The sequence below is a fragment of the Ranitomeya variabilis genome, chromosome 1, assembly GCF_051348905.1.
Source record: "Ranitomeya variabilis isolate aRanVar5 chromosome 1, aRanVar5.hap1, whole genome shotgun sequence".
In the NCBI taxonomy this organism is placed as follows: Eukaryota; Metazoa; Chordata; class Amphibia; order Anura; family Dendrobatidae; genus Ranitomeya; species Ranitomeya variabilis.
Window position 1 is genome coordinate 1,040,447,999 of NC_135232.1, and position 26,303 is coordinate 1,040,474,301.

Consider the following 26,303-nt stretch of genomic DNA (forward strand, 5'->3'; position numbering starts at 1 on the left):
TGATTGTATCACACCTGTTGCACCCAGTAAACTAAGTGACACATTTCTGGAATCAGGGTCTCTTTCCCTACATAATGCTACTCTCATATGAGGTCGCAGAAACCTGGTGACAGTTTATTTTTAACCCTCCCCTGCTCAAGTGCTTGATCTGTGCTGCTGCTCCAGTCTCTATGTTTTGGTGGCAGTGATGATGTCACAGTGACAGCGCATATCAATTCAATGCCACCTCTAAGTTCAGTGACATCACCACTGTAGCCAAACACAGAGTTGGTGCTGGAGCACGTTAGGGTGGATTTGCTATAAAAAATGACTGCTAAAGATTGGTTAAAAGTATTAAAAAAAACCTTTATGAAAACAGTTGAATAACTAGTTTAAGGCTATGTGCCCACGTTGCGGATTAGCCTCAGGAATTTTTTGTGCGGATTCTGCATCTCTTGGCAGAAAACGCAGGTGCGGATTTGACGTGTTATTTGTGCGGATTTGCTGCGGATTTTGTGCGGATTTCTTGCGTTTTTTACCACTGCGGATTTCTATAATGGAATGGGTACAAAAACGCTGCAGATCTGCAAAAAAGTGACATGCTACTTCTTTTAATCCGCAGTGTTTCCGCATGGACTTTTTCCGCACCATTAGCACAGCGTTTTTTTTTCTCATTGATTTACATTGTACTGTAAATCACTTGCAGATCTGCAGCGTTTCTGCATGGTAAAAAATGCTGCGGATCCGCCGGAAATCCGCAACGTGTGCACATACCCTAAAGGGAATTTGACAGCATGTTTTTGCTATGTAATTCGAGGACAGCATGAGGTAGGGGTTAAAATACACATTTCAGGGATGTGTCACTTAACAAGCCGTGTGCTGCTGTTTACTTACAATGAAGGTTTCATGACAGGGTGATTATCATTGGTGGATCTAGGACTCACACTGCCTTCTAGTCTGACTCCACCCCCTTCTTTGATAAGCAGCTCACTTTTAATAGACTATGTACACAGAGCCTGGTGTGGGTGGGGCTAGCTTTCTCAGCTCTGCTGCATTCTACATACAAGAACTCGGATTGTGTCACAACTGCTGCACCCAGTAACCGAGGTTATACATCAGTGGAATCAGGGCTTCTTTTACTACTTTATGCTTCTCTCAGATAAGGCAGTAAAAACCTGGTGATCAATTCTCTTTAATGCTAACATTATAATGGTGATACAAAGATATGTTCTGTATAAATCATCACTGCAATATTACTGAAAATAGCCAAAAGCAGACTTTTCTTCCGCAGTAAGAGCTGATGTGACTTGGTTAACTGGCTGCAACATGCCTTGATTCCACCCTCCCCATCAGTAAGTAAGTGCCCTCCTCTGATCCAGCACCAGAGACAGCGGAGGGAAAGAAGCATTGGGATAACTTTGATAACTCTTATCTTTCTCTTACTTGTACAGCATTGACAAATGATCTGTGTTTCTCATTGGAGGACTGTGCTGTATTGCAGTGGAGGAGGTGGGAGACAGCAGAGCCAGTATCCAGACGCTTATGCATTCACTTCTGCTGGGAAATCTTTTCTATGCAGGCTGGAGGTAGGAGGGATATGCTTCTCCTCTCTGGAGCAGCCTTGTAATGCAGCACTATCTGGATGCACAGTGAGGATGGCTCTGTACACCAGGCTGAAGATCATTCTCAGTGCATGGTGCCTCTAAGAAAGCAGCAAGAGCACACAGCCAACTTGCAGAATTGCATAGCCCTTGTCACTGACAGCTAATGTGGATCTGAAAAAAAAAGCAAAGCAGCACTAAGACCCAGAAGGCATGTGAAGGGAAGCAGCATTGCCTTTGACAGAGAAGAGAAATCCCACCAGTGCTGGCCCAGAGAAGAGTAGTGAAGTCAGTCACCTGCTGGTGAAGGACAGTAGCACAGCCCCAGCAGGAGGCGAGAAGCTCTCATCTTGGGAAGAGCCACCTTCCATTCCCTGCACTTGCTTGGCATAGCAGCACCCATCCAAAGGAGAAAGCCCCCTTTATTTTTGGAGACTACTGTATGTTGGAAGGAGATACATGAAAGTGTCATCTGCTGGGGATCAACTGTTGGGAGAAAGCTGGACTGTTCTGCAATTGATCATCATTAATGTAGGATGCTAATTGCAGGAGCCAGGAATGGAGTCATGACATCTCCTGCCTTCTAGTGTGAACACATTTCTTTGCTTTCTGCCGCATGATGTCCAAGGAAGCAGCTTCTTAGGATGCAGCAATCCCCTGCTTTGTGGCAGAAAGGATATAAATAGTCAGATGGTGCCCAGCATCGCTCTGTCTCTCCAGCATCCATCACAGGGGGTCTGTGTCTGTCCGGGATCACCTGTCGCTTAACAGTCACTGCAAGAGAATTGGTTCATTGTACAGGAGAGCATCAGTACTCCATAAGGAGATAATGAGAGCGATCACAGCCAGGGGCTGGAGGACCAGGAGGACTTTCTGACTCGAGATTCTGCCCAACTTTCCTGATGCCAGGAGAAAGTCCCCAGAAAAAGCAGGTAGGAGCCATCAGTAAGGTGATGTGTGCACCTAGGATGTATTAACTGCTGGGCAAAACCGAGAGTGGAGGCATCAGATGGTAGAACTTTCTTCTGTAGGGTCATCTAGATTGCCTCTCTGTGTCTGTGTGCATATATACAAGTGATGACTAAAAGAGAAAAAAACTGTAATATCCATTGACAGGGTTCCCTGCCCCGAGAGTTGGGCTGTTTAGCAGGTGATAGCAGCCGGCAGGCTTCACTGTCTGGCACACATTGCATTGCAAATGGAACCGATCTATAACAGTAATGCATCCAGCCTGGGAACTCCTAGCTGCCTTCACAGTGGACTAGAAAGAAATACCAGATAGAAATATCAGATCGATCATAGCATTGCATGGAAATCTGAGCTATCCTAGATTGTGCTACTCCTGTTGTAAAGACAATTAGAACAGATGTTTTAACAAATGTTTCTATTCATAGAGGAGTAACACAAGTGACATAAGGAGGGGGCTGGTTCTGGTGATATGGTGGATACTGTCACATATAGCTGTAGAGGATCCCACCCCATGTGCCATGAAGCTGCATGTATAAAAGTGTGTTTATGTATGTAGTAATATATATTTGTGTTTGTATGTATGTTTATATATATATATGTGTGTGTGTATATATATATATATATATATATATATATATATATATATATATATATATATATATATATAGTAAGAAAATGTATTTATTTATATATATAAAATATATATATATATATATATATATATATATATATATATATATATGGTAAATGTATATGTGCCTGAATATAATATATATATATATATATATATATATATATATATATATATCTCCACTGTACTCATGAATATTCCATTGCACTATGAGTCCATGCAGAACACTATATGTGCATACATACACACTGACTTGGGATTAGGATTCACTTTTATGTACTCCTATAGGGTCTTTTCTGCTTATTCCCCTTAGTTACCCATTCCAATGAGTGTTCCTTATACTTTATATTGCCACATTATTGTACACTGACAATGAAGAATGAAACAGCTATAAAGTAGGATAATCACAGGGTGCATTTTATAGATTTTGCCCGCCATACATGATCTACCATTACCAATGATTTATGATGCACAACAAAGTCTTGCTCCAGTACAGACAACTGCTTGTGAGCTCCACGTTGCCTTTTCTATTACTAACTACCATTCCTGTTACCTCTCTTTATTTCACACCATCCATCAGCAATGACCAGATGCAATTGACTTGGTAATTAATGAAATAATTGTGGGTGATATATTGTAACATGAGACGGCAATAATGGAATTGGATTCTTGGGCAATAATCTAAAATATATTAATGTTTCTAAGCAAGTATATGACTGATGAATAAATACTCTAGCATCTATTAAAGCTATCCACTTTAAAACATACCTCAGTGTTAAGTTCCAGGCACATGTTCTTGGCTTTCTAGGCTGCCATGGCTAATGATATATTTTACATGCAAGCATTATAGCAAATCTATTTCATCTGTATGGGAGTATATGAACACATCGAGAGTCGTGTCAAGAGTCATTCTCTGGATGAACTAGGTCAATCAAATTATCGGAAGTGCGCTTTTCTCATGCATTCTCTGTATCCTCCTGGATAAAAGGCGTTGTGACTTCAAGATATGTGCTGTTTTGGGTTTACCTGTGTTGGGGTACGATATACTCTAAGGCTGTAGAACTTCACATTATTAGAAGAAATAGCATTGTTCTACACTTTGTACTAATCTGAGAGTTCTGTTAATTAGAATTTTGGAATTAGCTTTGGAATATCCATCCATCCATCATATAATTATATTGACTGTTTTAAAACCATCTATTGACTATTTGGCATTACATTACATATGTATCAAACAAGTTATTATGTGGCATGAAGTAGGTAATATAAGGTGTTGGCTTCCTGAATGGGAAATCCAACTTTCATGAATGATTATAAATCAATACAGCAAGGAGCAGAGGGCAGAGGAGGAAGGTGTATGTGGGTAGAGGAAGCCATGCATATCCATTTTAGGGAAGATATTCTAACATTCCTTGGTGTTTTTATGACATCTGAATATATCAATGCTATTATTCAGCAATAAATTCTCCAATTTCTAATGAGAGTATATCATCACTATTCCCTATAAGCTGTGCTCTCTGGAAATGACAGAGTTAAAAAATACCACACTCTACAGACAGGTATATCTGTAATTGGGCTCCTTGACCTCATTAGTATATTGCTTTAACTACTTCATGTTCAGCTTAAAGTAAGCACAGCATACCCACTATCTGTTATCTCTCATATTAAAGGGGTTGTCGCAGCATATAATATTGCTGACACCCGGCCATTATTGGCTTTGGTGGTGACTGGATGTAAGCATTGACTGTAGCGGAACCATACAGCTCCATACACTGCTTAGTGGCCACTTTAGGGTACTGCAAATCACCTATTGACTTAAACTGGAGCCAATCTCCTGTCTTCTCTGCTTCACATTGAAAAGGAGTTGTGTTATTGAGAGTCTACATCTGGCAACTGGTGGAGCTAATAACAGATGATCAGTGTGTGTGGGGGGTGCTGGGTGTCATATCCCCATCAAATTGATAACCGATCCTAAAAATAGTCATCAATATTAAGCCTGGACAAGTCCTTTGACAATTATGTATCACCTTATACTTATGGAAACTTAGCTTTACACTTTATTAATATTGCCATGAATATACACACATATACCGGTTTAGTAAGTTTAAAATGACTTGTGAGGCGCTCAACGCCTGTTTCAGGGCAGTGGCACAATGTAAAAAGCCTAGGTGCTGTGGTGTGATAAGCCAAGTAGTCCGCCATCTGTGAGCATAGGTCTTCCTACATCTGTAGACATCTGCCTGATATAGGAGTTTTAAAATGGTAGGTAGAAATGAGTGTATTCTAAAAAATATCAGAAACACTTTATATCCTCCTAAATGTTTATTGATAGTAATGCTTAAACGAACTAATATACCGTACCTACAAGATGTAGGAAATAAAGGAAACGTTGATATTATTTCATCCTAACACATGGCCAACATCTAAAGAAATGGCTAAAGTGCAAACTGTGCTGTATTGGTATAACATAATAATGGCAGCATATATATTTATAATGGCCACTAATATACACAAACCTCTCCAACATCTATCTATCTATCTATCTATCTATCTATCTATCTATCTATCTATCTAATATCTATCTATCTATCTATCTATCTATCTATCTATCTAATATCTATCTTTCTATCGATCTTGATGTGCTCTTATGTGACAGAAGAGCTGTGTAGCCCCTCAGTCATGTATCTAGCTCCTCACCACTTCTAGCTATATATACACCTGGATTAGGAAACATATTGGGTGAAATCACCATAAAACACACTAGGTTTTAGAATAAACTATTCTGGTCTTATGGTATTAACCAACCCTTCAGCAGAATGGCTACTTTGTATGCACACAGTGGTTGCACTCTCTGGGTGGGATGACATTACAGAAATTCTGGAAGGAAATAATCATAATACTGTAAGGCTAAGTTCATACGAATGCATAAAAATTTGTCTGATTTTCATCCAGGAAAAACGGATAATTTCAATATCATCTGTTTTTGTACATCAGCAGTTATTAAAATTTACAAGACCATATTCGATTTCTTATGTTAAGAATTACAATGTATCCATAAATATTGGATGCTATGTGGTTAATCCGTATAAGATCTCATCCAAACTAAAGAAGGGACGAGTGCATGCTGTGATTTTTTTTTCACATGGACATTCTGTGTAAAAAGACAGTCATTTGACCAGTCCAATTTAATATTATTGGTCTCTTTGCCAGCTCTTCCTGCAGACAGCACTCAGACCGAAAGTACATTCATAAGTAAAGAATTATTGACCTTTACCTACCTTTTTAGACGTGCTGTCTCTTCTATCTTCCCTCGGTTTGTTACTGCCAGAGTCATGGCACCTTTGGTCCGATCCTCTTTCCCGCATTAGGATTAGCGTGATCAAGCGCCTTCACCTTTCCTCTTTAATTCTTCTAAGACATGAGTGGTGAGATACTTTTAATTCTGTATGACATAGAGGATTTTGTTTAATCCACCAGGAGCCAGCAACGTCTTAGTGTACCAGTAAGTAAAAACAATCCCCAATAAAAATGTGTTCTTGATACATTAATTTTGTATTAAAGTTTGTAAAGTTGGGAGGGAGCTTGGGTAGCTGATTGACATCAATATTTTGACTTGAATCTACTTGACCTGATCTAGTTTGTCCAAGAGAGAATGGAAATGTGAATGTAAACATCTGTTTTATTATATAATATACTTTAATATAACTTCGCTTCTGATATGTCTATAAATAACATCTGTGCAAACTTTAATATCTGAAATCAAAACCTGATGACTATACAGAGATGTGTGATATTTCTTAGTCATTACTTATCTCTTCCTGCAGAAGTTTCTTCTTTTGTGTCAATCACTGATGGACTGACATGTAGAGCTCCATTTCGTATTAAAAAATAGGTATTTAAGAAACTACAGTTAGTATTATTCAGTTATCTGGCCTGGCTTCTGCAAAATATCATAATTAACAACTCATGTAGATGTCTACAGACCTCAGTTTAGCCTGTCCCAAGATCTCCTTGTTCGCTTTTCAGTTATCTAGTTACATCTGTATAGTAGAACTTGCACAAGACAGGTCAAAATAATAATAATCTTTATTTTTATATAACGTATAACATATTCGGCAGCGCTTTACAGCTTGCACATATTATCATTGCTGGACCCGATGGGGCTCACAATCTAAATTCCCTATCAGTATGTCTTTGGAGTGTGGGAGGAAACCGGAGAACCTGAAGGAAACCCACGCAAACACAGGAGAGAACATACAAACTTAATGCAGATGTTGTCCTTGGTGGGATTTGAACCCAGGACCCCAGCACTGCAAAGTGATGAGGACAGTGGCAATTAGGAACCAAATATAAAGTCATGGGTTAGCTGGGCTTAAATTCAGAAATCAAGGCAGTTAGGTCAAGCAAAAAAATAATGGTCAGCCAGTCAAATAGTCAATTAAAGGAGAGGAAATGCAAATGTTAACCAGCAGAATAAGCAAGAAACAAAGTTGGCACAAAATCAATTCAATATGCGGTGGCATATAAAAGTTTGGGCACCCCTGGTCAAAACTACTGTTATTGTGAACATATAGAACAAAGTTTGAACCAAATAATGAGTCGAGTACAGAAGAGATCCATATTAAAAAAATATATTTTTATTTGAACAATTAAAATACAGTTTTAAAATTAGCAGAGGTGTCCCAGTAGGGGACTCATGGACCTGACCTTCAAAGTACATAGGATGGAATTAGCATAATTTGGTGAATGTAATGTTACATTAAGATTCCAATTCCTTAGGGAGTGACAAATTGTTTCCATAAAACAGGTAATATATCCGGGATAAATTATGCGATTACTATATAACAGGGAAATCAATATTAACCCCTTTCTGACATCCGACGTACTTTCCCGTCGATGTGACCTGGGCCTGTCTAACAATCCACGGGATAGTACATCATACACGATCAGCCGCGCTCACAGGGGGAGCGTGACTGATCTCAGCCAGGTGCCAGCTGACACCCGGCACTATGTGCCAGGAGCAGTCACGGTCTGCTCCCAGCACTTTAACCTCTGGAACACTGCAATCAAACAAGATCACTGCGTTCCGGTGGCATAGGGAAGCATCGTGCAGGGATCATCATGTGATTGCGTTATTCCAAGGGTCTCCTCCCTGGTTTGTCAGTGCTTGCTGAGAGCAGGCATCAGCAAGCCTCCTTCACTGCCTGTCAGATCTCTGATCTGACACAGTGCTGTGCAAAGTGTCAGATGAGCGATTTGACTTTATACAGTGAAGTCCCACCCTGAGAAAATGTAAAATTTAAAAAAAATAATAACATGTGTAAAAATATTTTTAAAAATTCCTAAATAAATAAAAAAATATATATTTTTCAAAAAAATACATTTTTTTATGTAAATAAGAAAAAACAGTAAAAGTACACATATTTAGTATCGCCGTGTCCGTAACGTCGCAATCTATAAAACTGTCCCACTAGTTAACTAACCCACTAAACAATGCTTTATCATACTGCCAAACAAAAAGTGGAATAACACACAATCAATAAGACAATCATTCTTGTCCCCCTAAAAATGAGCTGCCATACAGCTGAGTTATAGCCCTCAGAATAAAGCGATGCAAAAATAATTATATTTTATATAATATAGTTTTTATTGCATAAAAATGCAAAAACATAAAACAAATGATACAAATGAGGTATCACTGTATTCGTACTGACCTGAAGAATAAAACTACTTTATCAGTTTTACCACACGCGGAATGGTATAAATGCCCCACCCAAAATAAATCAATGAATTGCTGTTTTTTGTTCATTATGCCTCCCAAAAATCATAATAAAAAGCGATCAAAAAATGTCATGTGCCTGAAAATGGTACAAATAAAAACGTCAACTTGTCCCGCAAAAAGCAAGACCTCACATGACTCTGTGGGCCAAATATGGAAAAATTATAGTTCTCAAAATATGGTGATGCAAAAATAATTTTTTGCAATAACAAGCGTCTTTTACTGTGTGACAGCTTCAAAACAAAAACCCGCTATAAAAACCTGCTATAAATAGTAAATCAAACCCCCTTTATCACCCCCTTAGTTAGGGAAAAATAGTAAAATAAAGAAAAATATTTCCATATTCCCATTAGGGTTAGGGTTAGGGCAAAAGTTAAGATTGGAGCTAAAGTTAGGGTTGGGTCTAAAGTTAGGGTTAGGGTCAGGGCTAGAGATGGGGTTAGGGTTTGGATTATGTTTACGGTTGGGAATAGGGTTGGGATTAGGGTTAGGGGTGTGTTGGGGTTAGGGATGTGGTTAGGGTTTGAGTTAGAATTGGAAAGTTTACACTGTTTAGGCACATCAGGGGCTCTCCAAACGCAACATGGCGTCAGATCTCAATTCCAGCCAATTCTGTGTTGAAAAAGTAAAACCATGTTCCTTCCCTTCCGAGCTCTGCCGTGTGCCCAAACAGTGGTTTACCCACACATATGGGTTATCAGCGTCCTCAGGAGAAACTGGACAACTTTTACAGTCCAATGTCTCCTGTTACCCATGGCAAAATAAAAAATTGGGGCTAAAAAAATCATTTTTGTGGGAAAAAAGATATTTTGTTTTCATGGCTCTGCGTTATAAACTTTAGAGAAACACTTGGGTTTTTCAAGTTTTCAAAACACATCTAGATAAGTTCCTTGGAGGTCTAGCTTCCAAAATGTGGTCACTTGTGGGGGGTTCCTACTGTTTAGGCACATCAGTGGTTCTGCAAATGCAACATGATGCCCGCAGACCATTCCATCAAAGTTTGCATTCCAAAACACCACTACTTCCCTTCTGAGCTCTGCCATGCGCCCAATCAGTGGTTTACCCCCACATATTGGGTATCCGCATACTCAGGACAAATTGTACAACAACTTTTTGGGTCCAGTTTCTCCTGTTACTCTTGGTAAAATAAAACAAATTGGGTCTGAATTAAATTTTTTGTGAAAAAAATTAAATGTTTATTTTTTTTAAGCATTCCAAAAATTCCTGTGAAGCACCTGAAGGGTTAAATAAACATATTGAATATGTTTTTGAGTACCTTGGGGGGTACAGTTTTTAGAATGGTGTCACTTTTGGGTATTTTCTATCATATAGGCCCCTCAAAGTCGCTTCAAATGTGATGTGGTCTCAAAAAAAGGGTTTTGTAAAATTTGTTGAAGAAATGAGAAATCGCTGGTCAACTTTTAACCAAAATAACTTTCTAACGAAAAAAAAACATTTGGTTCCAAAATTGTGCTGATGTAAAGTAGACATGTGGGAAATGTTATTTATTAACTATTTTGCACGATATAGCTATCTGATTTAAGGGACATAAAAATTAAAAGTTGGAAAATTGCAAAATTTTCAAAACTTTCGCTAAATTTCCGTTTTTCACAAAAAAACGCAAGTCATATCGAGGAAATTTTACTGCTATCATAAAGTACAATATGTCATGAGAAACCAATCTCAGAATCAGTGGGATCTCACAATTAGTGGGATCTGTGGAGGCGTTCCAGAGTTATTACCTCATAAAGTGACAGTGGCCAGAAGTGTAAAAATTGGCAGGGTCAGAAAGGTGAAAACAGGCTGGGTCTTGAAGGAGTTAAAGAGATTTTTCCCATTCAGAAAGTTTTTTTCATATGCTTTATTAGTAGTAAAAAAATTGTTCTTTACTTACCCTGCCTTGGCAAAGAGCTGTGTTCCCACCACTGCCCTGGACACCACAACAGCCAATCAGTGAAACTATCAGCTCTGAGTAGCTCGTGCCATATGCGTCAGCAGGTTCACTGGGCTCAGTTATTCTCTGCAGCACTGTAGAAGTGATTGTAGTGCTGCTGACAAAATCTGACACTGGGAGCAGCAGTGCAGAAGACTCAGCACTAGACGCAGTGAGGGTGAGTAAAGCAGAGTTTTTGTTTTTTTTTAATATTAGCGAACCATATAGGAAATCTTTTCTAAAAGGCGGCAGCCCATTCAATTATGTTATTGGCTGGCTGGTGTCTGACAGAAAGAATGTGCACATCCCCTTCAGTAACTACCACAAGTGTATGCTGGGTTATGTGCATGCCGCCTAGCGCAAGAAAATTGCTAGTGAGTTTATTACAAAAATTAGTGCAATCAATGGTGGACAGGAATCACCTTCTTACTCTTCAAAAGGGGTACTGCAGTAGCTGAAGTGTGTATTCTATAAATATTGTACCCTTTATATTATAAAGAATACTTGAGAGCCCTTTGATTTATATAAATGCACCAAGCCTGTAGTCTCATGCTTTTATTTGGTGGAGAACTTCTTGCTGACTTCTACTATTCTTTAAGCCTATGGTAGACTCGACCACAAAATGTAACTATAGCATGGAAATGGCCATTGACTTGAGATTTCTCAATTAAAATGTTCACTTACACAATTCGTTTTCTAACTACTAATTCACATGAATAAAAACCTGCAGTTTATAAATAACTTGACGATTAACAAAATCAGCCAAGGCTTACACATATGTATTCAGCCATACAGTAAGCTGCACTTTGTGTCACAGCACGGCTATAACGTGGCTTTGTACTGAAGTTCTTTATTGTAGTATACATTATTTTGCAGTACCAGAAATTGCCATAGGATGGCTCAGGTTGTCTCAACATTTTTGCATGGGAAGACATTGACCTACAATAAAAACCATCTGTTTTATTTTGCTGCGTAATATCAAAAAGGTAAGGAGATGATGAGAAATTGTAAAAGATCTTGCTTGAACTTCAACAGTATCTTCTCACAACTAAATACTGCTTTTAAAACAACGTAAGTCACTGCAAGTTAGGAAAGACTTTAAATACCATTGTTGTTCTCCTCCATGATGAGTCAATAGTTTTTCATTGCAGATGCTTAGGCAGCTGCTTACTGAAGCACATAGACAATACTTGTGAGCAGTGCCGGACTGGGGTGCCAACTCCAGGGCCCCACTTTTCAACTACATTCAAATGTGACATTATCCTTAATCACAAATTGATATAACAATGAACTGGGTAGATTGTTAGATGAATATGATGCTGCCTTTGTCTGTACATAGTGATTTAAGTACTGTATATTGTGCCAAAGTACTGCTCATATGAGAGGATGGTGGCCTACTCTTGCACGGGGGCCCACCGAAGGATTCTCCTGTTCTCCTGTGGTCCAGTCCAAAAATGCTTGTAAGCACAATAGCCTAAAGCATCACTGAATCAACTTATATCTAGCATTGTAGCTAAGCTCAGAAAGATGCCTCCACCCACACTATAGTTATCAATGTACATTGTGTATTGACAGTGAGATGATTATAAGAGGAGGAGGCATGGTTGGACCACTTGGCTTTAGGAAGTTAGTCTTGGCGGTGATAATCCCATATGATAAAACATTAATTGTATAGAAAAAACACGCTGCCTAATAAGTGAGATACTGCTGAATTCAGTGTCTCGGTCCCTGCTTCATGCTATCCTCCGATTACATGTCAAAGACCTGACAGATTCCCTTTAACATTACATTACTGAATGAGCTTTTGCAAAATGTAAACTTTATGCACTGTGCTAAGTTCAATTGTTCAACTACAGTAATGATAGATTAAAATAAGTAAGTCTTACTTGCTTTTGTCTCCTGCAGAGGATTAATTTACCTTGAAAATCAACAGAATGTGTATTTTGACATTTTGGCACACGGATTTGTCACAAGAACCATTTAAAGAGGATCTGTCACCATGTTTTTTCAGTCACCTATGACGGCACAATGAGAGAGGGGATCCACCCTTCAAGGACAAGAAACCTTCAAGATAAAAAGGCGGCTCCTCTCTCCGCCTCAGTTGGTTTCCTGTCCTTGATGGGGAAGCCTCAGTAAATCGGCAGTGAAAGAAGAAGAGGATTCCTTGCCCTGGGGCAGCCGATGGTTGGCAGGGCACAGGCTCTGCTGCAGCCATTGCCAGAGTGTGCTGGAAGTTCCACGGAGGCCCCGCGGAGGTGTCCTCCCTGAGCAAGCATGAGCGGGTCACCAGCAGGTGATTGCCTGTTCTCATCAGCCACGCATTCCCAGACATAGGGCATACAGCGCACCAGGGAAAAGAAGGTATATACTGTAGCCTGACCATGGTGCTGGTGGCAGATGCTAGCACATAGTAACCTTCTGCTCTGTGGGGGCTTTTCCAGAGGCACTACGGGAGCATCACAGCATGAAGCACGAGCAGGATCCAGGTGAGGCCTCTAAAGTCATATCCTGATGACGCACTAGCATACAACTTGCAGGGCAGATGTTGGAAGTGGCTGTGCAGGCTGGCAGGCGGTTCCTACGAGGAGTTGGTATGCAAAGGGACCGCAGGCAGGTGGAATCTGGGCAAGATGGAGGCTCAGCAACCCCATATGAAGCAGGCAAACAAAAAGCCACATCCAGATTGATGTGGAAGCAGAAGTGGGGGTAATTCGGGCAGCATGCGAGGTACAGCAGAAGCCATCAGCCGTTGCAGCTTTAGTAGAATTGAGGAGTTTGCATGCAGTCTATGGAGGAGATCTTTCAGATGTCATCCACCCTCCTGACCCAGTACCCGCATAAAGCTCCCGAGTGGTGAGTGATCTACGAGAAAGTTCAGCAGGCTAATGGCCCTTTCTTTTTTCTCTTTTTACATAGTTACATAGTTATTAAGGTTGAAGGAAGACTTTAAGTCCATCTAGTTCAACCCATAGCCTAACCTAATATGCCCTAACAAGTTGATCCAGAGGAAGGCAAAAAAGAACCCATGTGGCAAAGAGTAAGCTCCACATTAGGGAAGAAAATTCCTTTCCGACTCCACATACGGCAAACAGACTAGTTCCCTGGATCAACGCCCTATCAAGGGAATCTAGTATATATAACCTGTAACATTATACTTTTCTAGAAAGGCATCCAGTCCCCTCTTAAATTTAAGCAATCAATCCCTCAGTACAACATCATACGGCAGAGAGTTCCGTAGTCTCACTGCTCTTACAGTGAAAAATCCACATCTGTTATTATGCTTAAACCTTCTTTCCCCCAGACGTAGAGGATGCCCCCTTGTCCCTGTCTCAGGTCTATGAGTAAAAAGATCATTAGAAAGGTCTTTGTAATGTCCCCTCATATATTTATACATTAAAATAAGATCACCCCTTAGCCTTAAATTTTTCCAAACTAAATAGCCCCAAGTGTAATAACCTATCTTGGTATTGCAGACCCCCAGTCCTCTAATAACCTTGGTTGCTCTTATCTGCACCCACTCTAGTTCAGCTATGTCTTTCTTATACACCGGAGACCCGAACTGTACACAGTATTCTAAGTGTGGTCGCAGTAGTGACTTGTATAGAGGTAAAATTATGTTCTCCTCATGAGCATTTATGCCTCTTTTAATGCATCCCATTATTTTATTTGCCTTTGTAGCAGCTGCCTGACACTGGCCACTAAATGTGAGTTTGTCATCCACCCATATACCCAGGTCTTTTTCATTGACGGTTTTGCCCAGAGTTTTAGAATTAAGCACATATTTATACATCTTATTACTTATACCCAAGTGCATGATATTTATCCCCATTAAAGCTCATTTGCCATTTATCAGCCCAACCTTCTAGTTTACATAAATCCTCCTGTAATATAAAATTGTCCTCCTCTGTATTGATTACCCTACAGGGTTTAGTGTCATCTGCAAATATTGAAATTCTGCTCTGTATGCCCCCTACAAGGTCATTAATAAAAATGTTAAAAAAGAGGGCCCAATACTGACCCCTGTGGTACCCCACTGCTAACCGCGACCCAGTCCGAGTGTGCTCCATTAATAACCACCCTTTGTTTCCTATCCCTGAGCCAGCTCTTAACCCACTTACACGTATGTTCCCCTATCCCCATTATTCTCATTTTATGTATCAACCTTTTGTGTGACACCGTATCAAAAGCTTTTGAAAAGTCCATATACACTACGTCCACTGGGTTCCCTTGGTCCAGTATGGAACTTACCTCTTCATAGAAATTGATCAGATTAGTCTGACAGGAACAGTCCCTAGTAAACAAACCCATGAGGTTATTCCTCTTCAGATACTCCAGTATAGCATCCCTTAGAATGCCCTCCAGAATTTTACCCACGTAGAGGTTAAGCTTACTGGCCTATAATTTCCGAGTTCAGTTTTTGTCCCGTTTTTGAATATTGGCACCACATTTGCTATACGCCAGTCCTATGGTACATACCCTGATATTATGGAGTCTTTAAAGATTAAAAATAATGGTTTATCAATGACTGTACTTAATTCCTGCAGTACTCGGGGGTGTATCCCATCCAGGCCTGGAGATTTGTCAATTTTAGTGATTTTTAGATGCCGCCGTACTTCCTGCTGGGTTAAGCAGGTGACATTTAATGGGGAATTTTTGTTATCATTGATCATATTGTCTGCCATGGGATTTTCTTGTGTAAATACTGATGAAAAAAAAGTCATTTATCATATTGGCTTTTTCCTCATCCTCATCCACCATTTCACCCAGACTATTTTTAAGGGGGCCAACACTATCATTTTTTTAGTTTCTTACTGTTTACGTAGTTAAAGAATATTTTGGGATTATTTTTACTCTCTCTGGCAATGAGTCTCTCTGTCTCAATTTTTGCTGCCTAGATTTGCTTTTTGCAGAATTTATTAAATTTTCTGTATTTATTTAATGCCTCATCACTGCCTACTTCCTTTAATTCTCTAAATGCTTTCTTTTTGTCACTTATTGCGCCCCTTACAGCTCTATTTAGCCATATTGGTTTCCTCCTATTTCTAGTATGTTTATTCCCATATGGTATATACTGTGCACAGGTCCTATCCAGGATGCTAATAAACGTCTCCCATTTTCTTTGTGTATTTTTATGTCTCAGGATATCGTCCCAGCTAATTGCACCAAGATCATCTCTCATCCATTGGAAATTTGCCCTCCTGAAGTTTAGTGTCCTTGTAACCCCTCCACTACACATCTTATTAAAGGATACATGAAAACTTATTAATTTTGTGATCACTATTCCCCAAGTGACCCCCAACCATTATATTTGCTATGCGGTCTGGCCTGTTGGTTAATATTAGGTCTAGCAGTGCCCCCCTCCTTGTTGGGTCCTGAACCAGTTGTGAAAGGTAATTGTCTCTAATAGTTGTCAAAAACCAATTACCTTTGCTGGAACTGCAGGTTTCTGTTCCCCAATCTATTTCACGGTAGTTGAAGTCCCCCATAATAATGACTTCTCCTTCAGTCGCAGCTTCATCTATTTGCTTTACGAGGATATTCTCCGTTGCTTCCATTGTTTTTGGAGACTAATAACTAGCCCCTATCAGTAGTTTATAATTTTACCCCCCTCCCCTTATCTCCACCCACAGAGACGCTACATTTTCATTAGATTCACTTATATTATCACGCAGGATGGGTTTTAAGGATGATTTTACATATTGACACACCTCCCCCTCGCTTATCCATTCGGTCATTTCTGAATAGACTATAGCCCTGCAAGTTAATAGCCCTGTCATGGCTCTCATCCAGCCATGTTTCAGATATCCTCACCATGTCATAATTATGCTCCAACAACATTAATTCTAATTCCTCCATTTTGTTGGCGAGGCTTTTGGCATTAGTATACATGCACTTTATGTATCTCTCTGTACCTCTATTCTTTCTTAAATTATTAATTGATCTAACCCCACCCCCAATGCCACCACCATTCGCAACTTCCTTATTTGTGCCCAGGTCTCTATCTGCACTATCTTCCCCTCCTATAAAATGAATACCCTCCACCAATCCCTAGTTTAAACACTCCTCCAACCTTCTAGCCATTTTCTCCCCCAGCACAGCTGCACCTTCCCCATTGAGGTGCAGCCCGTCCCTAGCGTAGAACCTGTAGCCAGCTGAGAAGTCGGCCCAGTTCTGCAGGAACCCAAACCCCTCCTTCCTACACCAATTCTTGAGCCACTTATTAACCTCCCTAATCTCCCGTTGCCTCTCTGGCATGGCAAGTGGTACAGGCATTTTTTATCTCTTTTTATTTTTCCTCCCTCCATATCTCTACCTTTATTTTGTAGTCTGGGGTGGGAGAGAGGAGGTCGCTAGGAAGTGTACAATGTAGGGAGTGCCCCCTCTGTGGACATGGGTTGCTAAGAACATGGTCAAAAAAGCTTTGTCAGGCATGCATAGAGCAGACTATTTTGGAGAATCCTCTAATTTTGCTGCCAGCCTGAGATCCTTGATTAAAACGAAGGTACAGAGATCCATAAGTTCACTGGCCCACTCAGAACATAGGAGTATTAAGGGAAAAATAGATCTAGGATGTCCCCTTCATCACCGGATGATTCTACAGGGTCAGAGGAAGAGGGCCTGTGGAAATCTAACCAAACTTCCACCTCATCGGACAGCGACGCGGAGGGTCAACATTGTTTTCCCTTAGGGGAAACAGATAAGTTAATGAAGTCCATAAGGCCCACAATGAGTTTGATAGACCAGAAATCCAAGAAGTTGGTTCAGAACTTAATGTTCGGGGGTCTCGAGCAGAAAAAAAGCAGGGCTTTCCCAGTGAAGTGCTGAACCTGGGAAAGACCAGACAGAAATGGACAATTAATTGCTTCTTTTAAAAGGAAATATCCCTTTAAAGAAGAAGCTAGGACTTCTGGGGATAAAGCCCCTAAGCTAGATGTAGCAATACCCAAGATCTCCAGGAGGTTCTCCCTCCCTTTTGATGATTTGGGTTAGTTAAAAGATCCCTTGAATAGAAATACTGACAGCTTCCTTAGAGCTGGATGGGGGTCCTCCGCAGGTGCCCTTATACCAGTTATTGCTGCAACTTGCACAGCCAGATCTCTGAGAGTTTGGCTAGATAACTTTTAAGATCAATTAGAGCAGAATGTCCCAAGGGATACCATCCTGTCCTCAGTCCCAACCATTAAAGGGGCAGCAGTATTCCTGGTGGATGCTTCTGCAGACTCAGATAGGTTGACAGCCAGATCAGCCGCGCTGTCTAATGCGGGTCGTAGGGCGGTCTGGCTAAAGTGTAGGCCAGGGGACATGCAGGCAAAAGTTAGACTATGTTCTCTCCCCTGAGAAGGTAATTCCTGTTAGGCCTTTTTCACACGTCAGTGTCTCCGGTACGCGTAGTGACAGTTTTCTCACGTACCAGAGACACTGACACACGTAGACCCATTTAAATGAATGGGTCTATGCACATGTGCGTGTTTTCACACGGACCGTATGTCCGTGCTGAAAACACGTCGACATGTCCGTTTTCTACCGGCAGCACGGACCACAATACGGACAGCACACGTGCACACGGAGAACAGTGTGCACTCTCCTCCATGTGCACGTACCGCCCGTAGGAGAGACAGCGCTACACTAAGCGCTGTGCCCCCTGCTGTGGTGCTGAAGGCGGAATTCATCTCTTCCCCGCCGGAGAGAAGAGATGAAAGATCAAGTTTTTTTTTTGTGTGAAAAATAAAGTTTTCATGTGCCCCCCGCCTCCCCCCTCAGTGCGCCGCCTGGTCCCTTGCCGCAGAAATACTCACCTAGCTCCTGCGATGTCTCCTCTGTCCTCTCAGCGCCGGCAGCTTCTCCTGTGTGAGCGGTCACGTGGTACCGCTCATTACAGTCAGGGAATATTCACTGACTGTAATGAGCGCTCCCACGTGACCGCTCACACAGGAGAAGCTGCCGGCGCTGAGAGGACAGAGGAGACATCGCAGGAGCTGGCCGGGTGAGTATTTCTGCGGCAAGGGGCCAGGCGGCGCACTGAGGGGGGGGGACGCGGACGCACATGCAAACTTTATTTCCCCCCCCCAAAAAAAAAAAAAAAAAGATCTTTCATCTCTTCTCTCCAACGAACGCTGGGGGAGAAGAGATGAATTCTGCCTTCAGCACCACATGCGGGGGGGGACAGCGCTTAGTGTAGCGCTGTCTCTCCTGCACGGTCCGTGTGGTCCTCAGGCGGCACACGGGCGGCACACGGTTGCCGCACGTATGTGCCACTTGAGCACACGGACATACGGACACGGATATCTCCGGTACCGTTTTTTTCCGGTACCGGAAATATCAGGACATGTGAAAGAGCCCTTAGGGCCTGCCCTTGACAAAATACTGGAGTGAGCTGGGGACAGAAAAAAGGATTCCCAAAGACCCTCTTTCCATCATTTTGGCCTTCCTTTTGGATGGGACGTTACGTCTGCAAGAAGCCGTCCAGAGATCAGAACAAGCCTGAAAGACAGGGGCAGGGGTTTCTTTTTTGGGAGACCCTCCCGGGAAGCCAAAAAACGCCCTCAATGACTTGACTTCCTGGGTGGGAGGAATGCTTTCTATTTTCCACCCAGCCTGTGAAAAAAATTCTTCCAGTGCCTGGATCCTTCACATTATAGGGTCAGGCCTAAAGCTAAGATTCCATAACTTTCTGCAGGAAAGATACATCAAAACCCCTACGCAGCCATCCCCGCACAAACAACTAGTGCTGGACAACGAGGTCCTGGTGCACAGGGAGAATCATGTGTTGGAAGAAGTTCCTCCAGGGGAGATAAAACGGGGTTCTACTCCCCCCTTATTTCTGATTAAAAAATGGACACATCCTTAAGAACCATAATAATTCTGAAAGCTTTAATCAAATTCCTGGTCATCCCTTCGTCCAAGATGGAGTCAGTGAGGACAGCAGTGAAGGTTCTCTTCCCGGGCTGTTATATGGCTATCCTGGACCTTAAGAATGCATATTATCATGTACCAATACACGCATTATCGGAAATTCCTCAGAGTAGCAGTGAAAATGCAATCAGAAATCAGACACTTCCAATACAGGGCTCTCCCCTTTGGGCTAGCAATATCTTCCCTGATATTTACAAAGATAATATCAGAGGTAACAGCTCATCTCCGGGAAAAGGACATACTGGTGGTGTCATATCTGGATGATTTCCTGATTGTTGAGGACTCATTCCTTCAGTGTCAGGAACAGGTGTTTGGATCTCAAAAAATCCAGGCTATGACCATTAACATCACGGGTCTTCTTGGGATTAATAATAGATTCAGTGAGCAAGAATGCCACCTGACGGAGGAGAAAAAAGGGAATATTATAAGCCTCAGCTCATCTGCGGTGGCGAATCCAGAGATGTCCTTCAGGAAAGCCATGTATGTTCTGGGTTCTCTGGCTGCCTGTATTCCAGTGATCAAATGTGCACAGTTCCATACACGGGATCTACAGTGGTGTGTCCTAGAGAACAAAGTGATCTTGCAGGGATGGTTGGAAGGCAGGCATATCCTTCAGTGATCTATTCTCTCTAATGGTGGCTAGGGATAAATTCAGCACCCAGGGGAATTCCCTTGGTAAACAGTGTATCCAGGGTGGTTACAATGGATGCCAGTCCCAGGGGGTGGGGAGCCAATCTAGACAACCATTGGATATAGGGGACCTGGTCGAAGGAGGAAAAGTTAGCCTCTTCAAACAACTGGGAGCTCCTCACAGTAGAGAGGGCATTGAATGAGCTGCTGCCCTTTTTGTGGGGCCACCATGTGAAGGTGCTCTCCGAGAAACAGGCTATAGTAGCCTATATAAACCACCAAGGAGGTACTCTCTCTCGTCCACTAATGTTGGTTGCAAGGCAGGTGTTTATACTAGCGGAACAGCATCTCCTCTAATTATCAGCCCTTCATATCAGAGGAAAAGTAAATTACACAGCAGACTTCCTAAGCCGCAAACAGCTAATCCAGGGAGAATGGTCACTGAAGAAAACATGTGGGGTCTTCTTCAAAAAGATCTTTTTGCCTCCAGGAAGAACAGGAAGGTCTGAAAATTCTGCTCTCTTGACACGGGAGAAAACCCTCACATGGTGGACGCCTTCAGGATGAAATGGACCTTTGAGCTACCCTGTGCTTTTTCCCCGGTGTGCCCCATCCCATCAGAGAAAGATCAGGGAAGACAAAGCAAGAATTATCCTAATAGTTCCTTTTTGGCCAAGGAGGCCATGGTTCTTTTGGCTAAAAATAATGTCAATCTTGGATCCGTGGGTTCTCCCCGAAGACCAGGGTCTTCTGTTCCAGGGACATTTTTTCCATCCCCAGATGTCTGGGCTGCATTTAACAGCCCGGAATTTGAGAGGTTGATCTTAGCGTAAAAGGGGTTTTCGTCTTATTTAGTTTCTACCCTTCTTAGTAGCAGAAAGCCAGTAACCACAAAGATCTATGGGAGGACCTGGAAAAAATTCTTATCCTCTTCAGGATGGATCGGGGGAAGATATCTTTAACATCTTTCCTAGAGTTCCTTCAGAAAGGGCTAGAGCTCTGTCTTTCAGTTGGCACCCTTAAGGTACAGGTCTCAGCCCTAGGGGTGCTATATAGTTGTGACCTGGCAGGTAATAAGTGAATTGACAGGTTATTCAAAGCTTGTGGTAGAGCTAGATTTATTCCTGCTTGTAGAGCCCCTCCATGGGACTTAAATTTAATTTTGACAGCATTGACAGAAGGCACCCTTGAGCCTTTACATTCTGCCTCGGATAGGATGATCTCACTAAAGACATGCTCTGCTAGTGGCACTTACATCAGCCCACAGAATAAGCAACATACAGGCTTTGTCAGCAGACCCCCCTTACAAAATTCAAAGGTCACAAGATATTATATTACCATCTTTCTGTTCTAACCCTAGCAATCCTAAGGAGGAAAAATTGCATACTCTAGATGTTAGGAAATATTTTCTGCAGTATTTAGAGGTTACCGAATCATAGAGGAGATTGTTAGGGGTTGAGTTCCCACCTCTGCACAGGGAGAATCTCGGACCATCTCCACTGCGGTCTCCCATTCTTCTCCTGCTGCAGTGGAGCCTGACTCAGCGGAGACGTCGGTCCCAGCGTCTTGCTCAGTCCCACGCTGTACAAAGAGTTACTGCTGCTTTTCCAGCTTCTGCCATTGAAGTCAGTGCTGGGCAGCGGCGAGCAGACGCTTCTGGGACTAAGTCCTGCTTTTCTCATTCTGAGCATGCCCTGAGTAAGATCTCTCAGTGGAGATCGAGGGTCACATGGTCAGATACTGCAGCTAAGTCCATTGGTCCCTTCAGGAAGGTCCTGTAGGTGCTAGGACTAAGTCCTGCTTTGCACACACTGAGCATGCCCAGAGCAAGACCTCTCAGTGGAGATTTAGGGTCACATGCTCAGGTATGGCAGTCTCTCATTGGTCCTTCTAGGAAGGTCTTTTCCTTGCTGCAGCTATATAAGGCTCGCATGGCTCGTATCAACTACGCGCTAGTATCAATTCATATATGTGCTTTGCGCCAGTGTGGTTATGGATGAGTGTGTTCAGGGACCCAGCTGAAATAAGCCCCTAGAATACCGGCACCTCCGGTGAGGAGATTGTATGAGTGTGTTCAGGGACCCAGCTGAAATAAGCCCCTAGAATACCGGCTTCTCCCGTGAGGAGATTGCATGTTGCATAACCACTGACTGCTATCAGCTTGGCAGTAAGCTTGTGCTCCTGTGAGGCTAACAGGGTGCCATGCTTCCCCTTTCATGGCTACTCTGTGGAGTAACAGAGCTAGTCTATACTGCCAAACAGTGCCGCCATTCGCTAGCAGCAGGTTCCTCCTGCACGGTGGACCCCGGGCTGCGAACGCACCCATTATAATAAACATATCTATTTACTTGGTGCGTTCCGCTAGCCCTAACAGTATACTAGCGCCAGGGTATGGCTAGTAAATGGCAGACGATCAGCGTTTACAGCGGTACATCCAGCAGCTGGAGGGTAGGTTGGCGGCTCTCGAGCGCACAACCTCAGCTGTGGATGTTACCGCAGTCGCTGTTCAGGCTGCAAGTGTAGCTGCAGCCAGTTTGTCCTCTGCCACCCCTGTTCTGACTTTATCCCGTCTCCCGCTTCCAAACAAGTTTGCTGGTGACAGTAAGCAATGTCCGGGATTCGTGAGTCAGTGCTCCATACATCTTGAGCTTCTGGCTGCACGTTTTCCTACGGAACGGGCGAAAGTGGGATTTGTTTTATCCCTTTTGTCAGGGAGGGCGTTGGAGTGGGCAACGCCGCTATGGGAGCGCAATGATCTTGTGGTGCAGAGTGCTCTTCTCTTCCTGGATGCTCTGAAACAGGTCTTTTTGGGACCTCAAGTCACCCACGATACCGCACTCCAATAGTTGGCAACAACCCAGGGTTCGTCCATGGTCAGCCAGTTCGCCATCCAATTCCGGACTCTGGTCTCAGAGCTGGAGTGGCCGGATAAAGTCCTTATTCCGGTGTTCTGGAGAGGACTGGCAGACCATGTGAAGGACGCCTTGGCCACCAGGGAGATTCCCGCCACACTGGAGGAGCTTATTTCTATATCTACCCGCATTGACCTCCATTATAACGAGTGGAGGTTGGAGCGGGCCCAGTGTAGGCAGAGGTTTCGGCTGGCTCCCACCTTTGCCAGACCTCTAGAATCTTCCGTTCAGGTGTCCGACTCCCATGAGGCCATGGAGGTTTCTCGAGCGGGACCTAAGTCTCGGACCGCTCGAGTACCCGTGGTTTGCAGAAATTGCCAACAAGAAGGACATTATGCCAATAAATGTCCAGGGCGGTTGGGTAAACGATCGCCTCTAGTAACCATTGGAGGGGGTTCTCTAGACACAGCAGCATTTTCCTCCAAGCTGTCCTTCAAGGGGACAATCATATTAGGCTCTTACTCTCTAACAGTCGAGCTTTGTGTGGACTCTGGAGCAGAGGGGAATTTCATGTCCTCGGCTTTTGCTCTGCGCCATGCAATACCTCTGGTGATGCTCGCCAAACCGGTGACTGTTAGAGTAGTGAACGGGTCAACACTTCCATCTCAGATCACACACCAGACTGTCCCTTTCACGTAAGCTATGTCCCCATCCCACCAGGAGATAATTTCCCTTCTTGTCCTTCCCGAGGGAATGGATGAGATTCTGCTGGGAATACCCTGGCTCCGTTTCCACTCCTCACATATTGAGTGGACCTCTGGGAGGATAATGGGTTGGAGTGAATCCTGTAAGGGCAGATGTGTGAAAGAGTGCGTTCAGGTTTCCACCGCTGAGATACCCGCAGATCTCTTCTCTTCCCAAATACTATTGGTCCTATGCAGACGTCTTCTCCAAAAAGGCTGCGGAGACCCTTCCGCCTCACCGTCCCTATGACTGTCCTATAGATCTCTTGCCTGGAGCAGAACCTCCTCGGGGACGTGTCTATCCCCTCTCTCTTCCGGAAACGGAGGCCATGTCCCAATACATCCAGGAGAATTTGGCAAGAGGGTTCATTAAGAAGTCAGTGTCACCAGCAGGGGCAGGGTTCTTCTTCGTGCAGAAGAAGAAAGGAGAATTACGTCCTTGCATAGATTACAGGGGTCTTAACGCCATTACCATTAAGAATAAGTACCGGCTGCCCCTGATTTCTGAGCTTTTTGATAGGCTACAGGGAGCTAAGGTATTTACCAAATTAGATCTGCGGGGTGCTTATAACCTGATTCGCATCCGTGAGGGGGACGAATGGAAGACAGCGTTTAACACCAGAGATGGGCACTATGAGTATCTGGTGATGCCCTTCGGGCTCTGTAATGCCCCAGCCATTTTCCAAGACTTTATCAACGACATCTTCCGGGATATGCTTTCCACCTCGGTCGTAGTCTATCTGGATGATATTCTCATCTTTTCTCCAGATATTGACTCCCACCGGAGAGATGTTGGCAGAGTCTTCGACCTCTTATGGGCAAATTCTCTCTATGCAAAGTTGGAGAAGTGTATGTTTGAGCAGGAGTCTTTACCTTTCCTGGGCTATATCATCTCCGCCCAGGGATTGGCTATGGATCCTGCCAAACTACAGGCTGTGATGGAATGGCAAGAACCCCATTCTCTTAAAGCGGTGCAGCGCTTTATGGGGTTCATTAATTATTACCGCCAGTTCATTCCTCACTTCTCAACTTTGGTAGCTCCCTTGGTAGCCCTCACCAAGAAGGGAGCAAATCCCAAATTGTGGTCTGAAGAGGTCTCCAGGGCCTTTTCTTCTATTAAGTCTAATTTTGCTAGTGCTCCCATCCTACATCGTCCCGATGTTGATAAGCCATTCATAATGGAGGTGGATGCCTCTTCCGTTGGTGCAGGAGCAGTCCTCTTCCAAAAGGATGCTCAAGGTCGGAAGCATCCGTGCTTCTTCTCCAAGACCTTCACACCTGCGGAGAGGAATTATTCCATTGGGAACAGAGAGTTGCTAGCGATGAAGCTGGCTTTCTCAGAATGGAAACATCTCTTGGAGGGGGCTCATTTTCCCTTTCAAGTCTTTACGGACCACAAAAATTTGTTATATCTGCAAACAGCCCAGCGGCTAAATTCTCGCCAGGCCAGATGGTCCTTGTTCTTCTCCCGGTTCCACTTCACCCTTCATTATCTCGCTGGGGAGAAGAACATTTGTGCTGATGCTCTCACTCGCTCTGTTGTGTCATCTGAGGAGGAGGAAGGGGAGCCCCGGCTTATTGTCCCTTCGGAGAGCCTGATAACCGTAGCCCCGGTTTCGCTAGAGTCAGTGCCTCCGGGCAAGACTTTTGTGCCCATTAATTTGCGACTGGAGGTTCTCTCTTGGGCTCATTCGTCCAGGGTGGGTGGACACTTTGGGACAAAGAGGACATCTGAGCTGCTGGCGAGGATGTACTGGTGGCCACATATGGTCCGGGATGTCAGAGATTATATTCAGGCGTGTGTCTCCTGCGCCAAGAATAAATCTCCTTGTCAACGGCCAGCTGGGTTACTCTATCCCTTGCCGGTGGCAGACAGGCCCTGGGAGATGGTCGGGATGGACTTTGTTGTGGGTTTACCCAAGTCTCGCGGCTGTACCATCATTTGGGTCATCACCAATCATTTCTCGAAAATGGTGCATTTGGTGCCGCTACCACGGTTACCTTCTGCACGGGCCTTGGCAGCGTTGTTCATAAAACACATCTTCCGCCTACACGGTATGCCAGACAAAATTGTCAGTGACCGGGGTCCCCATTTCGTTTCTGGGTTCTGGAGAGAGCTTTGTCGTCTTCTCAGCATTGAGATAAATCTCTCTTCTGCATATCATCCCGAGACAAATGGGTTGGTAAAGAGGGCCAACCAGACCTTGGTCACATATCTGCGACATTTTGTCTCAGCCAGGAAGGATGACTGGGCATCCTTGCTATCGTGGGCA

General features: G+C 43.2%; 1 protein-coding gene across 4 annotated transcripts in view; it reads left to right on the top strand.

Annotated features, from left to right (window-relative positions):
• The first annotated feature begins 1,356 nt into the window (after positions 1–1,356).
• Positions 1,357–26,303, top strand: part of SGCZ (sarcoglycan zeta) — a 1,541,618-nt gene continuing 1,516,671 nt past the window's right edge. For all 4 annotated transcript variants that reach the window (XM_077279708.1, XM_077279710.1, XM_077279711.1 and 1 more), the window contains exon 1: positions 1,357–2,512. The gene's annotated coding sequence lies outside the window, so the exon portion shown is untranslated. The remainder of the gene's footprint in view (positions 2,513–26,303) is intronic.